This window comes from Pogoniulus pusillus, chromosome 13 (assembly GCF_015220805.1).
Source record: "Pogoniulus pusillus isolate bPogPus1 chromosome 13, bPogPus1.pri, whole genome shotgun sequence".
Taxonomy (NCBI): Eukaryota; Metazoa; Chordata; class Aves; order Piciformes; family Lybiidae; genus Pogoniulus; species Pogoniulus pusillus.
The window spans coordinates 2,491,151-2,503,455 of NC_087276.1; the positions used below are offsets into that span (position 1 = coordinate 2,491,151).

The window sequence follows — 12,305 nt, forward strand, 5'->3', positions numbered from 1 at the left end:
TCCAAGTATGTGGCATCTGCCACCTTTCTGGGCAACCTGGGCCAGTGTCTCATCACTCTTGGTGTAAAAAATGTCCTGATTACCTCTAACTTATATGTCTCCTTTTCCTTTAAAACCATTGCCTGTGTTTCACCATTCTTGGTGTAAAAATGTCCTGATTACATCCAACTTGTATGTCTCCTTTTCCTTTAAAACCATTACCTGTGTTTCACCACTCTTGGTGTAAAAATGTCCTGATTACCTCTAACTTGTATGTCTCCTTTTACTGTAAAAACATTGCCTGTATTTCACCACTCTTGGTGTAAAAAATGTCCTGATTACCTCTAACTTGTATGTCTCCTTTTACTGTAAAACCATTGCCTGTGTTTCACCACTCTTGGTGTAACAATGTCCTGATTACCTCTAACTTGTATGTCCCCTTTTCCTTTAAAACCATTACCTCTTGCCCTGTTACAACAGACCCTGCTAAAAAGTCTGTCCCCATATTTCTTATAGATCCCCTTTAAGTACTGAAAAGCCACAAGGTCTAGCAGGAGCCTTCTCTTCTGCAGGCACAAAGACCTCAACTTTCTCGTTTGCCCTCACAGCAGGGTTCCAGCCTCCAGGTATTTTTTCCTGGCCTCCTCTGGACCCTGTTCCAAAGCATCCGTCCTCCTTGTGCTGCAATAGGTATGGAACAGTTCGTGGATCCGTGCGCCGTCCTTGTTCAGCACCGTGCTGATCGGCTCTGTGTTGTGCCTATTTTAGCCCATGTTGTCCCAAACTGAGGGGCTCAAACTGACTCTTCAGGAGCCCCGCAAGTTCAACACTCTGCAGAAGCGACTTCGATCTTAAGTCTTGTCAAAAAGTGCCTTTAACAACACCACGTTAGGAGGGCTCCAGCCAGAAGCAGGTAAGAAGCGCATCCCGGCACCTAAGGCACAATGAGCAACACACTGCAGCAGTAATCCGCCACAGCCGATGCGCCTGCTAACGTAACGAGATTAACAGTGCACCACGGGCAATTAGCGGGCGTTTTAATAGAGGCAAACAGACCCAGGCTGAGGTCGCAGGACACCAGGTGATGGCTAATTGCTGTGATCCCGGCCGTGCCCCAGCCCCGAGCCCACTTCCCAACCCAGCCCTGCACGCACTGACAGCGACAGCCCCGGGCGCGGCGGGAAAGGGCCGGAGCGGGAACGCGCATGCGCGGGGAGACTGCAGCACGGCAGGGGCCGCGTCACAGCCCGGAGCCGGCCCGCCCCCGCCCCGCCCCGCCCCGCAGCTCAGCTCCGCCCCCCGCCGCCATGACCTGTAGTAACCCCGCTCTGGGGCGGGCTCCGCCTCCCCGCCGCTCCTGGCGAGCCCGGCCCCGCGCGCCACCCTGCGCCGGCCAATCAGGAGGCGCCGGGGCGCATATGGAATGAGCGCGCCCGGCGGCGAGCTGCCGAGCCGCGGCTGAGCCCAGCCAGTGGCAGCGGCGTGGCCGGGGCCGCGCACTCGGGCCGCCGGAGGCAGGAGTGGGCCGAGCCGAGGAGGGTAGTCGTGACCCGCGCCGTGCAAAGCTCGGTGAGTGCGGGGCTGCCATGGCGGCATTTGCGGGGGTGGCTCGAGGCATTTTGCCGCTTAGGTGCAGGACCGCCGGAACGGGCCTCCCGGGGCGGGGCGGCACGGCACGGCCTCCCGCCGCCTCTGCGGGAGGGAATGAGGACGAGGCTGTAATCCGGCCTCCGGTGGTGCTGAAGTATCTCGGTGGGGTGGGGAGGAGAGCGGCCCGGTTGCGGTCCGCCGGGTCCCGCCGCGGAGGCCTCCCCAGCGTTGTGAGAGTCTTGCCACCCGCGCAGGGAGCCGAACTAGTAAAATAACAGGCAGTAACGGTGCCAGTTTCTTCTGGTTTTCTTCGGGTTTTATCTTCCAACGCATCAGGAGGTGGAGAAACATATTGTGAGGCGCCGGTCCGGCCGCGGTTGGAAGAGAGGCTACGGCCACGGCCACCTGGGCCGGTCTCCAGGGAGGTTGGGGCGGGGGGGTGGTGCTGTACGTGCCGCAACACTGCTGTCTGAGCTGGCATGTCCTAAATCTGGCGGTTTGGGACCGAGAGTGGGGTTATCCTCGGTCTCAACGTGCGGCTTACGATGTGCGTGTATCTGTAGTGTGAAAGAGCAGCCGAAAAACCTACCCGCCCGGCTGGCGAGTGGCGTTGCGCTCGTTGGAGTTTCTAGGGGTTCGGGATGGGATTTAGTGGGGAGACACTTTCCTTTCGACAGCTTGCACGGGAGAGATAGCAGAGAGAACATCTTCACTTGAAGTGAAGGGACGAGCAAGAGTTAAAGGAGTATTTAACGTAGTTCTGCAACGGTGGAAGGTCCCGATTGGGGGCCACGCAGAGTCTTTGGGAAGTAAACTGGCACTAACCATCAGAAACACTAAACAGTAACTTGAGTAAGAGTAGTGATGAAGTAGTTTATGAGCACTGCTAAATGTTTTTTTAGCTTGATGAAGAAATAACCCTCGCTAGACATAATAATTATATATAGTTGATATGGTACAAACTGGAAAGTCCTGCATTTTGTTTAGAGGTACTGGTTTCTAGAATCTGGGACGGTGTTTTTTTGTCTAATAAATGGATTTCTTAACACCAAGTGTGATATCCTCCAGTTTCTAGAATCTGGGAGGGTTTTTTTTTCTAATAAATGGATTTCTTAACACCAAGTGTGATACCCTCCAGTTTCTAGCATCTGGGAGGGTTTTTTTTTCTAATAAATGGATTTCTTAACACCAAGTGTGATATTCTCCAGTTTCTAGAATCTGGGAGTTGTTTTTTTTTTCTAATAAATGGATTTCTTAACACCAAGTGTGATACCCTCCAGTTTCTAGAATCTGGGAGGGGTTTTTTTTTGTCTAATAAATGGATTTCTTAACACCAAATGTGATATCCTCCAGTTTCTAGAATCTGGGAGGTTTTTTTTTTGTCTAATAAATGGATTTCTTAACACCAAATGTGATATCCTCCAGTTTCTAGAATCTGGGAGGGTTTTTTTTGTCTAATAAATGGATTTCTTAACACCAAATGTGATATTCTCCAGTTTCTAGAATCTGGGAGGGGTTTTTTTGTCTAATAAATGGATTTCTTAACACCAAGTGTGATACCCTCCAGTTTCTAGAATCTGGGAGGTTTTTTTTTTGTCTAATAAATGGATTTCTTAACACCAAATGTGATATCCTCCAGTTTCTAGAATCTGGGAGGGTTTTTTTTTTCTAATAAATGGATTTCTTAACACCAAGTGTGATATTCTCCAGTTTCTAGAATCTGGGAGTTGTTTTTTTTTTCTAATAAATGGATTTCTTAACACCAAGTGTGATACCCTCCAGTTTCTAGAATCTGGGAGGGGTTTTTTTTTGTCTAATAAATGGATTTCTTAACACCAAATGTGATATCCTCCAGTTTCTAGAATCTGGGAGGTTTTTTTTTTGTCTAATAAATGGATTTCTTAACACCAAATGTGATATCCTCCAGTTTCTAGAATCTGGGAGGGTTTTTTTTGTCTAATAAATGGATTTCTTAACACCAAATGTGATATTCTCCAGTTTCTAGAATCTGGGAGGGGTTTTTTTTGTCTAATAAATGGATTTCTTAACACCAAATGTGATATTCTCCAGTTTCTAGAATCTGGGAGGGGGTTTTTTGTCTAATAAATGGATTTCTTAACACCAAATGTGATGCTCTTGTGTTCATCGAGTTTCTCTAACTTTATAAGTGCTATTATTGGTACAGGGTTTAAGCAAAACAGCAAAAGCCAATGACAACTTTTAGTGCTTCTAAAAGTCTAATAAAGAACATGGCACTTATTTGCCCTTAATAATTTAGAGTATTTTAAGAAACTTACAGAGTGTTTGAGTTGACATGAAGGAGTTTTAGTACATTATTCTGAGCGTCATGTAAAGAATAAGCACAACCACAGAGACTTAATAGGATTTTTGTCTACTTTTGTCCCCTTCTAGAAACAATTTTTCTCCAGAATGGATTTAGCAGCTGATTGTGTAGGAAAAAGTCATAGGCCAGGGTGATTTTTTCTTTTCCTGGAGGTAAGAAGTCGGGAATGATAGATGCTTTATCAGGTTTTAATTATGTCCTTAGAGAAAGATAATCATCTGAGTGCACTCATAAGGCTTTATACTGGTAACCCTCTGCAGCAGTGGAAGAGGTTGCCATCTTAGATTTGCCTGTCCTGTGTGCTTTGAAAAACGAGGAAAAGACACTGTTAAGCTTGGTAATTTTTGTCCTGTGGAATGGGTGAAGCTAAACAGTGTGACTGAGTTAAATTTTCCTTGTAGTTTTTCAGCATGTTTGTCATTGGTAGTCCTCAGAAGCAGGAGGTAGATCTGAATTCAGTGTGATGAGTGCTGGTGGCTAGCTGAAAAACATGAGTGGATCTGCTGATCTCTGAGGTAAAGACTTACAAAAGTGCATAACATTCTCCAGTCCCTATGGCTGGTCAGGAGAGCAAGCTTCTTACTAAAGGAAACAGAATCCCTGGGAGAGAAGCAAACCTACTTCTAAAACAGCTTGTTTGATCCTCAGTAAGCGGTCGCTTGGTTCTGAAAGTTGTGCCATCTCCACGTGTCTCATTCTAATCAAAATAGTAAGATAACAAACCCCAGCCTCAGTCTCCTTGCATATAGTTGTGTATCTTCTGCACTGCGTTTTGAGAAAGATCTAGCTTCGAGCTGTGGCCACATTTTGGCCATCCCTACCTGTGCATCTCGAGTGCTTTGGGGCTTTGACAAAAGCACCGTTGATGTCCTCAGGTGGTGCATCAGCGCTGTGGCATGTCGAACCTGATTCTTCTTCTCAGAAGCCTCATGAGTGGTTCCTGTCTCTCTGCTCAGAGGATCCCAATTATGTATGTGGAGATCTAGAGGAGATGTTTTCATGCTTAACTTGAGGCATGATGTGCTCCTGCTGAACTGGTGAGCGTATAAGCCTTTGCTTCCCTCGGCCCACATTTGGTGCTGGTGTAGGGCTTTTACGTCTCCTTGCAGTGCATGGTTTGAGCCACAATCACGCTAGCCCCCAGGTCTCTAGCAATGACTCCTCAAGACATCAGGGATGAAACAGCACATGTGAGAGGGATATGTACGTAGCTATGGATGTGTGTCCAGAAGGTTGCAGGAAGAACAGAATCCTGAATTGGTTAGAAATCTATATTTGCTTTAAAAAAAATATATGTCCTAGTGAGAGACTAATGAACTGAAAGCTATCCTGATAAACAAGCTGTTGCATACTGCCAGGGTGACAAACCCTAAGGAACAGTGCTTCTGTGTTCCCAGGCCTTAAAGACCAAGTTCAGGTGGCCCCAATTCCACTCAAGCCCCTTTTCTCAGTCCGTGCAGAAACCTATGTGGGTTTGGAGAGCAATTCGGAGGGTTTATGTAAGATGCTGAATGAGGAGCTGCCTGAAAGCCAGCTACTAAAGAAATAGGAGGCAGAAGGATTTGTGTGGAATTTAGGCCATCTGAATATGGCCCTAAGATGCGACTTAGTCCTGCTAAGTAAGGTGTATTAACACTAAGAAGACTTGGCTTTGATTTCTATCCATTTCATCTGCTGCTGATTACTAAGCAAATTTACCATTTAAACAGCTTGTTAAGGGTGGGGGCTTCCTGACTTGGTGTCCCCTTGAGGCCAGCCTGCCTAGGGAGCTGAGAAGGTCCCGAGAATCACGGTGGACAGCAAGGTGAGCATGCAGCTACCTGCCTTGTATTCACGGGAGCACAGCCAGTAGGTCAGGTGAAGTGATTATCCCCTTCTGCTTGGCCCTTGCGAGGCCACATCCAGAACACAACATTCCCTTGTACTTCAGGACAAGGGGAATGTTGATGAGTTCGATGGAGAGCGACTGAGGTTGTCTCCCGTGATTTTTGCTTTGTGAGGAGAGGCAGAGGAACTGTGCCTGCTCTTCTCTGGAGAAGAGAAGGCTTGGGGCAGCCCTTCCAGCACCTATACAGAGGTTCTCAAGAGGGTGAAAGCCAGATTCTTTACAGTGGTGTGAGATGGGAGGTCAGGAGGACACAGCAGCCATGAACTGAAGGCAGTGAGGTCTTTGTGTCTCTAAGATGTGTTTCACCATGAGGTCAGTCAAGCAGTTGGACTTGCTGCAGTCTCCTTCCATGGAGATTTTAAGAATCCAGCTGGATTTCTGGACCTGTTTTAGCGGGAGGTGTCCCTGCCTATGGTGGGGGAGTTGGAACTGGATGAGCTTTGAGGTCCCTTCCAACCTAAACCATTCTGTGATAAAGCCCTGAAGAAGCTGGTGCAATCTCATGGGTGGCTGTACTTTGAGCTGGAGGCCTCCTGACACACTTTTCCCACCTGATTTACCCCGTGGCTTTGTGTTCTGCCCACGGAGCAGTTGTGGAAGGTTCTGAGCCAGGACTGTCAGCAGGAGTTTACTTATTTTACTTGGAGGAACATCGCAAGCAGTCAAGCCAAGTTTAAGGAGCTCTGAAGTAGCAGGACCTTGCTTAATTATGCAGTTAGAATTGGAAGAACTGCTCTTCACCCAGAGGTGTCCTCATCTGCATCACCATTTGCCATGTAGCAAGGACTGAAGGGCTCTTGAGGGTTTCAGTACTCTGCTTTGAGATGCAGTGTGGGATCTAAGGATGTTGAAGATGTTAGAGAAGGCCCTGTTCTGATCACACATTCTGAATGGTCATCACTAAATCCAGGACTGGAAGGCAGTTGGGGGTATAGTGCAGCTTTCTGGAGGAAGCTCAAATCTTATTCTCTATTGCCTTCTAAATCATTTATCTACTAAATCAATTCTGTGTTACCTTCAAAATAGATTCAGAGTGAGTCTGTTTCAAAAGTACGGATCCTGGGGTTCACATGTGTGTCCCCCTCGGTTCTTGAGTGAGCCTGGAGCTCATGGGAAGGCAAGGTGCTGACCTGGTGTCTGTGGTCCCATGGGAGGAGCCTTTGGCAGTTTGTCAACACATGTGCATTGGGAAGTCCTGTTTCCATGAGTCTCATTAATTATGAAGGTGTGCTAGTTAATTAAAATAGCCGAAATGGGCCAAGCTGGCTTCCCAGTTGAGGAGTTTCCTGAAAAGCAGGAAGGATGGGATTGTTCCAAGTCACTGATTTACAGATTTTTCACTGCTTGTGGTGGAAAATAGCAAGAACAAACTACAAGCCCTTTCCCATTTCACTCAAACATTGGAAACCTGTGGCTTTGGGGTTTTTTTAGGTACTGTACAATATCAACCTTACCCTGAATGCTTGTATTGAATAGATGAAACCAGTATGAGACCTGGGAGGGAAGGATGGATGGATAAAGATTACAAGTGACTTACTGGAGGTGAAGAAGCAGACTACCAGTAGCGCTGCCAGATCCAGTTCACGACTGATTTACTGTGTTACATTCCTGACCATACAGAACATTCTCTCCCCTTGTGAGAAACACGTAAGGATACTGGGAAATGAAAACTATGCACTCAGTTTTTCTGCCTCTAGAGAAAGGACTCTCCTTCTTTAGTGCTGTTCAGGACAAGGTGTGCAACATGCCTCATTCTTTACAGATTGATTCCTGACATGTGAGAAACAGTCACCAACCCTGGGAAGGTTTTGCATGTGGGTTCTTCACCGCCAGAAGACTTCAGGGCAGCTTGAGTATGCAGTATGGGCTTGTTCTGTCAGAGCAGAGTGTTTGTGGTTAGTCTTTAAGGTAGAGGTGTGTGTAATTTGTTTGGTAGATAGAATATCTGTGTTTTTAAGTATGTGAGTATGGAGAAAGGAAGGAGGGAAGGGGAGAAGGGGCAGGGTTGAAGTGGTTGTTGAGAGATGAATCTTTTATGTGCAGATATTGTCAGAATTCGTTTGGTAGGTAATGAAGAGAGAGGGGGAGGTACACAGGCATAGGAGGGAGGCAGTTGTCCTCGTGGTGGTGGGGCAGGGAGCTCAGTTGTCTGTGTGGCAAAACGTGGATTCAGCCTGTTCCTCAGCAGTCTATAAAGTGCCTGAGCAGTTCAGTCCCAAGGCTTGTCAGTCCTTTATATCTGCAAGTCAATTGTTCTGATGCAGTCACTGCACAGCCTTTTTCTAGGGAAGCTGTGAATAGAGAAATTATTTTCCCCATGGACAACTTTGAGATGCCCTCAAAATATTTTTGAGTTCTGCTCTGCTGGTAACTGTGTAGATTCTGTTTTTTTGTTTTCAATCTTGAAGAGTCTTGTGGAGATTTTTATTTAGGCCTATTACAGTCTACATAAATAGCTTAACCTGATAATATGCAGTATGTTCAAGAGAAAGGTACAAAACCACAGACCCATTGAGCAGAGCAGGGCTGAGAGTATCTCAGCAGCAAGGCCCAGGCAGTCCCAGGGTGTATGACAGTGGTGGTGAGGTATTTTGCCCAAGAAAGCTAACTGTTATATAGTAGCTGAACATGAGCCAGCAATGCGACCAGGTGGCCAAGAGAGCCCATGGCAGCCTGGCCTGGATCAGAACAGTGGTGGCCAGCAGGACAAGGGAGGTTATTCTGCCCCTGTGCTCAGCACTGCTCAGGCCACACCTTGGGTGCTGTGTCCAGTTCTGGGCTCCTCAATTCAAGAGAGATGTTGAGGTGCTGGAAGGTGTCCAGAGAAGGGCAACAAAGCTGGTGAGGGGCCTGGAGCAGAGCCCTGTGAGGAGAGGCTGAGGGAGCTGGGGGTGTGCAGCCTGCAGAAGAGGGGGCTCAGGGCAGAGCTCATTGCTGTCTACAGCTACCTGCAGGGAGGCTGTAGCCAGGTGGGGTTGGGCTCTGGTGCCAGGCAAGCAGCACCAGAACAAGGGGACACAGTCTCAAGTTGTGTTGGGGTAAGCCTAGGCTGGATGTTAGGAGGAAGTTCCTGCCAGAGAGAGTGATTGGCATTGGAATGGGCTGCCCAGGGAGGTGGTGGAGTCTCCATGCCTGGAGGTGTTGAAGCCAAGCCTGGCTGGGGCACTTAGTGCCATGGTCTGGTTGATTGTCTAGGGCTGGGTGCTAGGTTGGGCTGGCTGAGCTTGGAGGTCTCTTCCAACCTGCTTGATTCTATGATTCTAAATGAACATTAATTAATGAAGTATGACTGCTTTTGTTTTTAAAGAGCTGTCATTTACCAAGAGAATAAGTTTTACATTAAAACCCAATTCTGCTCACATTATGTGTTCTGCTTTCTCTTAGGCAGTTATGGCCAGCTCCAGGGTGTGAAGGAAAGGAGTGACCTTCTGCCCTGGCTTTCCCTAGGTGTCTTTAGATGTGTATACATCTGTGGTAACAGTCTAAGAGTAGTTGAAATTCTCTGTTTTAATTACATGATAAAATCATAGAATTGCCTCAGTTGGAGAAGACCATAAGGTCCAGACATTATCCAACTACCGAAATTGGTGCTAAGCCATGTCCCTTAGCACTGTGTCTGAGTTTCAAACACCTCTGGGGATGGTGATTCAGCCACCTCTAGGGAGCCTGTCGTGGTGTTTGTTAACACTTCTGCTGAAGAATTTTCTTCTGATGTCCAATCTAAACCTCCTCTGGTGCAGCCTGAGGCTGCTTCCTCTCCTCCAATCACTTGTTACTAGGTAGGAGATGCTGACACCCACTCACTACAACCTGCTTTTGAGTAGTTGTAGAGAGTGAGGTCTCCCTTCACAGCCTCTGCTTCTCCAGACTAAATGGACCCAGTTACCTCAGTCACTCCTTAGAATTGTTCTCCAGACCCTTCACCAGATATGTTGCCCTTTTCTGGACCTGCTCCAGCATCTCAATGTCTTCCTTGTAGTGAAGGCCCCAAAAGTGAACTCTGACAGTGCCTCACCAGCGCTGAAGGCAGGTGTAGGATCACTTCCCTGGTGCTGCTTGTCACTCTGTTGCAGATAGAGGCCAGGATGCTCTTGGTCGTCTTGCTCACCTGCTGGCTCATATTTGCCCAGCTGTCAGTTGACACCACCAGGTCATTCTCTAACTGGACAGCTCTTTCCAGGCACTTAAAATTATCCTAATGCTTTACAATCCTTTTATGCAAGGTATAATTCAGAATTTTTAAATGTTAGAGGCTCATGAAGCAGTTAAAATATTTATATTTTTCTTCTAGACATACTTAATAGCTTCTTCTGGGCTTCCAGCTTGTCAGCTTGCATTAATCTAATCTTCCCATCTCTATAGCACAGGCAGAATAATTTTGCCTCAGAATAGTTCCAAAATTCCTGCCATTACAAAATTCCTTTCCATTTTACATAGTACTTGGGGTATGGACTGGAATTGTCTCCTTCTGTGACTTGGTTGTCTCCTCAAATTCGTTCTCTCCAGTGGACACTGGGTGTGGTACTCTGATTTTCAACACATTTCCTGGTCAGCTTTGTTTTAAAGGATGCCACATGAGGATGTGGGTGTGAGGACCTCGCTGTAATGCTTCTTCAGCTATCATAAAATGGTCTCTAACTTAATCCTTATGCTTATTGACTAGTTGATTGGATAGGACTGGGTGTTAGGTTGGACTGGATGATCTTGGAGGTCTCTTCCAACCTGGTTGATTCTATGATTCTATTCTCTCCAGCCCCTATTACGAGAGGGATGTGGAGGTGCTGGAGTGTGTCCAGAGCAGGGCCAGGAGGATGCTCAGAGGTCTGCAGCAGCTCTGCTGTGAGCACAGCCTGAAAGAGTTGGGGCTGTGCAGGCTGGAGCAGAGGAGGCTCCCAGGTGACCTTCTTGTGGCCTTCCAGGATCTGAAGGGGGCCTCCAAAAAAGCTGGGGAGGGACTTTTCAGGTGGTCAGGGAGTGACAGGACTTGGGGGAATGGAGCAAAGCTGGAGGTGGGAAGAGTCAGACTGGATGTGAGAGGGAAGTTGTTGAGCAGGAGAGTGGTGAGAGGCTGGACTGGGTTGCCCAGGGAGGTGGTTGAGGCCCCATGGCTGGAGGTGTTTGAGGCCAGGCTGGCTGAGGCTGTGTGCAGCCTGCTCTAGGGTAGGGTGTCCCTGGCCATGGCAGGGGGCTTGGAACTGGCTGCTCCTTGTGGTCCCTTCCAACCCTGACTGATTCTATGATTCTGCAGTTGTTGGACATGTTTGTAATTGATCCTGCTTTGCTGACGTTGTGATGGAGAAAGGTTATCCTGATGCACTGTGACTTTCTAAGGTTAGAAAGTAGGGTGCAGAAAATAAGGTTAGAAAATGAGCATGGTAGGAATTTTTGTGTTGCACTTCAGTAAATTCCAGTGGTGGATTTTGAACAAAAGAGTCATTTCCTCAGGCAGTATAGATGTAAAACCTGGATCAAGTAGGTTTTGAGGAAAAAGGGGAGTTTGTCTTTGCAGCAGAGAGAACTAGGAAAGGCAGTGCTGTGTAGGCACTCTCCCTAGGTTGTCAGAGGAGCCAAGAGAAATAAAAACTGTGTAAAGCTGTGTGCAGTAAATTGGCCTCTTGGTCATTCTGTAGCTTAAGCTTTAGGATGACTCTCCCTTGAATCATAGAATCAATCAGGCTTGGAAGGGACCACAAGGATCATCTAGTTCCAACCCCCCTGCCACAGGCAGGGACATGCTACCCTCGATCAGGCTGCCCACAGCCTCAGCCAGCCTGGCCTCAAACACCTCCAGCCATGGGGCCTCAACCACCTCCCTGGGCAACCCATTCCAGCCTCTCACCATTCTCACACTGAAGCTTAGAGTAAGTGCCATATTCCTCCATGCCTTCATGGGCAAGAGGATGAAATAATACCAGCTGGAACTACCTGTGGTAGCCTCCATAAAGACTAAGTTCTGAGCCGTTTGAGGCAGCTCTGATGTTGCAGAGGACAGGGCTGTGCGTGTTCCTCTTGGTGTGCTTCTGTCTCTAGGGAACTTACCAGTCCTGTTCCTACTCTGTGCAGCATTTCTGGTCTCTTATAAATCACAGTTGGGTTTTGGACCTTTGTGAAATCTGGAGAGAAGTCAGTTTTAAGTGTAAGGTTCCAAAAACTGAGAGAAGAACAGCAGCGGCAGTGCTTTGAGTTGCTATCGGAGTGTTCAAATGCAGCTAACTGTTGCTGGAGTCTCCTTCTCTGGAGAGGCTCCAGACCTGCCTGGACTGCATGATCCTGGGGGGTCTGCTGTGGGTGACCCAGCTTTAGCAGGATGGTTGGACCCCCACAGCTCTGGAATTCTGTTAAAACAGATTGGGAGTGAAGGGTAATCACCTGTGAAGCTGCATGTTTAAGAGGTGGCATTTCAGGTACTCATCTAAACAAAGGAGCAGAAGATTACACTTTGAGGGTAGGTTTGTAATGCATGGGGGTAAGATGACTAAAATCGCATATTCATAGAATTTAATG

The 12,305-nt window shown here is 47.5% G+C and overlaps 1 protein-coding gene across 1 annotated transcript in view; it reads left to right on the forward strand.

Moving 5' to 3' along the window:
- Positions 1 to 1,439: 1,439 nt before the first annotated feature.
- Positions 1,440 to 12,305, forward strand: part of ACSL3 (acyl-CoA synthetase long chain family member 3) — a 78,249-nt gene continuing 67,383 nt past the window's right edge. Inside the window, exon 1 of the mRNA XM_064152789.1 lies at positions 1,440 to 1,548. The gene's annotated coding sequence lies outside the window, so the exon portion shown is untranslated. The remainder of the gene's footprint in view (positions 1,549 to 12,305) is intronic.